Here is a 4,268-nt window from a genome sequence, read left to right as displayed (position 1 = left end):
GGCATATCTATGTTTGGGCACTGAACATGGTAGCTATAGCGAGGGGAAAGATCCATAGCAAAGACCGGTAAGCTCGCTTCCCACATCCCATTCGATGCTTTCCCTCCTTCTTTATTTGCTTGATGCGCCGCTCGGTGTGCTCAGATGGTTCTGCTTCATGCTCGTCGACTCTGAGTTCGGGTTTCAATGAGTACCACGATCATTCCCGTTAACCAAATCTCTCCATTTTATGATCAATTCATTAGATCCAGCTCCCTGGCAGTTACAAAAGAACATCTTCATTGGGATGCTGTCAGTGAAGAAAAAGAAGTAAACTGTCATACCTGGTTCCAAGGGAAGAGAGCCCCAGTGAAGTAAACCGAGGGCACGAAGCAAGGTATGGTGGGTGCCAGCTACTTTCACTTGTTAGGAGTAGGGGCTGAAAAGAGCTCTTTGTATAGGTTGGGTTTGCTGGGCTTTGATGCTGACCTTCTTTTTTTGAAAAGGGGAAGGTTTGATAAAGGAGCTTTTAAGCCCTTTTGCTGGATTGTTGGTCTGCAGCCCCGCCCTATAGAATAGAATGAATCCAATAAGGAGAGGCCTATGGATGACCGAGCCACTCTTATACTACTCCTTACCTCACCCCCTTCTCACTTAAAGGGCGAAGTCGCTGAAGCGAGTCTAAAGGCCAAAGAGTGATCTTTGAACGTTACTACGCATCCTTATTAATGAATAGGTATAGTGTAAGGTAGGTTTGTTTGGGTATAGCAGGACTTGAACCTGCGACCATTAGGTTAAAAGCCCAATGCTCTACCAACTGAGCTATACACCCCCAAAAAAGATAGATAGTAGTAAATAAAGATTGGTGCAGAAAAGAGGGCGGCCCCTCTTCTCATCATATTAAAGGGGCGCAGCTCTGTATGAGGCTCGTACTGCGGAGCAAGCGAAGAATAAGGGCGCGCGTTAGCACTCCTGCAAGAAAACGGCCTTACTCAACAAGCGCACCTTTATTAGTAAGTTGTTTCCACTCATTGAAGATTCTATCTACAAAAGAAGGTCAACGGGGGATACTAAAGTTGCTCTCACTGACACCATCTACGAGAAGGTGAGGAGGTCGTCTTTCTTTTCTTTCCGGCCGCCATACGGTTCGCCTTAAAGCCGGAGAAAGGGAGGAGCAGTTATCTATGTAATTACGGTCTTTGTTGGCCGTTGTTCCGGTCGAGCACTCTCTTTTCTTTGCTTTGTTCAATAGAGTCTTACCAAACAAGACTGACTTCTTACCAACCCGCGAAGGGTTGTGAAGTTGGACCAGGTACGAAGAATGAATCTATATCTGTGTACAGTACGGAAGTTGCTGGCCGGCGGCCGCTCAACTGTTCGAGCGCAATACAGTGGTGGTTGGTTCCGATTCGACAAGGGTAGAATGCCTGGTCGAAGGTCCAGTACAGTAGGTAGCAGGCGTGTTCGTTTTGGCTCCCGAGCGAGAACGAGAAAGAGGCGCTGCACCATTCTTGCTGCTATGTACGTGAACCTTGACTTGAGAGATTCATCCAATGGAACCCACACTCAAAGGAGGACCACAAGCTCGGGGCTCGACGAAACATAAAATATCAGCATTAAGAAACTGACTTATTGGGGTTAGCAGTGAAAGAAAGAGCCCGGCATTCATATGAATAGCTTAGTCTACTAAAATCAAAGAGGGACCAGCCTCATCGTGGTAATTATCGTTCACCTCTAATGTGACACGTTCCCTCCCAGTTATATGATCCACGGGATCAGTCGGCTAGAGAGCGGGGCTATTCTTCTTCCGGGGAGGGAAAGTCGTCCCCTCTACTGATCGAACCCTCAGTTCGGGGGTCTTCGTCAACATGTTTTGAGGCTCCAGTCTTCGGCGGGTCACCATTACTTGACTTAGAAAGGCGAACATCTAGGCAAGGGAAAGCGCAGTGCGCCTGGTGCAAATGGCTTTTTTCATGATATACCAATCAGAATGGAGGACCCTACCTACGTACATGATTGATAGAAGAACTACGTAGGGGGTCGGTCAACTTGATGCGGGAGAGGCATGAGTGCAGTTCGATCTTGTGGTGTATTCGTTTGTAGTGAGTAGGGCCTCTTTCTCGTTGATCAGTTCGCCTCCGCTCTATTGAAAGGTCTCCATTCCTACGGCGGTTTTGTCAACGAACGCGTCTCGGGCCGGATTGACTAACCTAACCCTTACTTAAGGGGGCCTTGCCATAGTTGGGTGCTCTGCTTTAGTGTGATTTACGAAGGCTAGGCTAGTAATACCAAAAATGAAAAGAGATCGGGGTCGATAGTTGGCAAGGAACTTGATCCCCCCAAAACACAAAAGGGGCAGCTGCGGTCGAACTCGAATTCTGGAAATCAAATAAGTCGGGGCCCTTTTACCTTACCAAGTCTACCGGATAGAAATTAGCAGATCAGGTATAGATACGGGAAAGGCTTTCTCCCTCAGTGGAATCGGTGGAACGCCCTGCTTCCGGCTAAGTATACAGAGTTGGGTCTACCGTTCGTTCCACCGTTACCTCTATTCTATTCCGATCTTTCTTTTCTCCTTTGCTTCCTTGTCTCGTCTATCCTTCTCTGCCTTCAGCCTGTCTTTGAGCTCTATCCCGTCCTTCCTTTGGCTTGCCCTGAGGATTGACTCTCCAAAGTCAGTCGATTTGATCACTGTTCGGTTCGAGTCTTCATCGATCGGGTGGATCTATATGCTGAGGGGGGATGGAAAGGTGGGTGAGTCATGGCTGTGGACAGAGAGAAAGAAAGCGGTAGTCTTCCGGTGGAATAGATTTATAGTAAGTGTCTTCTTTCCTTCTCTTCTAGTAAGCGCCGTCAGGTCTCTCTTCTTGGGATATCTTGATCACCAGAAAGGATAGAGATCTTAAGTAGACATGCTTTAGGCATCGATCATCTTCCTAACTACATGGTACTCCCCCTCCCATTACTGGAACCGACGAAAGGGGGTGGAATAAAGAAAATGAGGAAGTGTCCCTTAGAGAAAGAGAGTCCGCTCTCTCATTGTCTGATTGCATCGTAGAGCGTCTGCACCAATTGCTTGGTTGCAGTAGCAGCCCCCTTTCTCCTTCTTTCATATGATAAATTAGAAAGATTTTAAATAGAGTAAGTGTAAGAGCGACTTCAATCTTTATTCGCTAAAAAAGAGAAGCTGGGTTCCGATAATAGTAGTTTCATCTGGATTGGGTTAGTGTTCAGTGTACCTATGCTTCTTTCGATCTGCTTTCTAGTTATGAATAAGACTCGTCTTCAAGTTCAAGTTAATATCATAGATAAAGATAAGAAGTGAAGAAAGACAGAACGAATCTCTTATCGCCATCTTTATCTTTCTAGCAGTGCTCTCAACTATTATCTTATTATATATAATACATATCTTTCTTCTCTTCTGCTCTTTGCTATCATAGCCACTTCTACATCAAACTGTGCTGCAACCTTAATCCTAAGAAGACGGGGTAGGACTGGAGTCTTAGGGATCTCTTTAGAATGTGGTGTGCCCTTGGCCGGGGCAAAAAGACAAAAATGATTCTCGAAAGTGGTAGCTCTGCGAAGGTTCCATCTACAGAGCAGGTGGAGAAGGTCGGCGGGCTTCATCTAAGTCCCTATCGGAGGTTCCATAAGGTACATTCACTTTGTTGGGAGGTGTAGACGCTTAAGCTGGGAACGGCAGTAAGGTCCCTCTTGAGATTTGTCACTTCTTGCTTGGCTTGTAAGGCTGTGGCAATAGGAGGTTGGAGCGATGCATGATGGCCGGGAAAAGACGTAGCGCTTTAGAGAAATCGGGATTACACCCTTTTTTATATTATATCCCTGTCACAGAGTTTGGCCAGAAAAAAGGTCACGCTTTGGCCTATAATGAGATAATTAGTTTATGCACGTGGTGGAGCGGGCAGTCTTATGCCCTGGTAATCAAAGAAATGAGTAAAACGGCCCAAATAGCCAAATCGGTAAAAATGGCATAAGAGGCTTTTTATAAGTCCATTATGACGGTTCAGGAGGCTAGAACCGTTGACCTTGAGGATGAAGCATAGCGCTGCTTAAGTTAAGGAAGAGTTCGCTTTTCTTTTGCCGTAGGAGTTGCCGGCAGGTCTACCCCCTCGGAGACGGGTAGATCATCAGTCTGACTACTAATCAGGCCAGCGGAAAGCTAGGCCCTTTCTCACCTGCAGCAAATGAGGAGGGAGGCTGCTTTTAAGTGACTTGACAAAGGATTGGAACTAGGCCAATGCCAATCTCATCTATTGCAGCAAAGAAAG

The 4,268-nt window shown here is 46.4% G+C and overlaps 1 non-coding gene across 1 annotated transcript; it reads right to left on the bottom strand.

The window, feature by feature from the left end:
* Positions 1-738: 738 nt before the first annotated feature.
* Positions 739-811, bottom strand: TRNAK-UUU (transfer RNA lysine (anticodon UUU)). The gene has a single exon. It is a non-coding gene; the product is annotated as a tRNA-Lys (tRNA).
* Between the last annotated feature and the right edge of the window lie 3,457 nt (positions 812-4,268).

This window comes from Vigna unguiculata, unplaced genomic scaffold, assembly GCF_037176805.1.
Source record: "Vigna unguiculata cultivar grain cowpea cultivar isolate G323 ecotype 2 unplaced genomic scaffold, ASM3717680v1 ptg000412l, whole genome shotgun sequence".
Lineage (NCBI taxonomy): Eukaryota > Viridiplantae > Streptophyta > Magnoliopsida > Fabales > Fabaceae > Vigna > Vigna unguiculata.
Note: the sequence above shows the minus strand (reverse complement) of the source record. Positions and strands in the feature narration are given on the sequence as shown.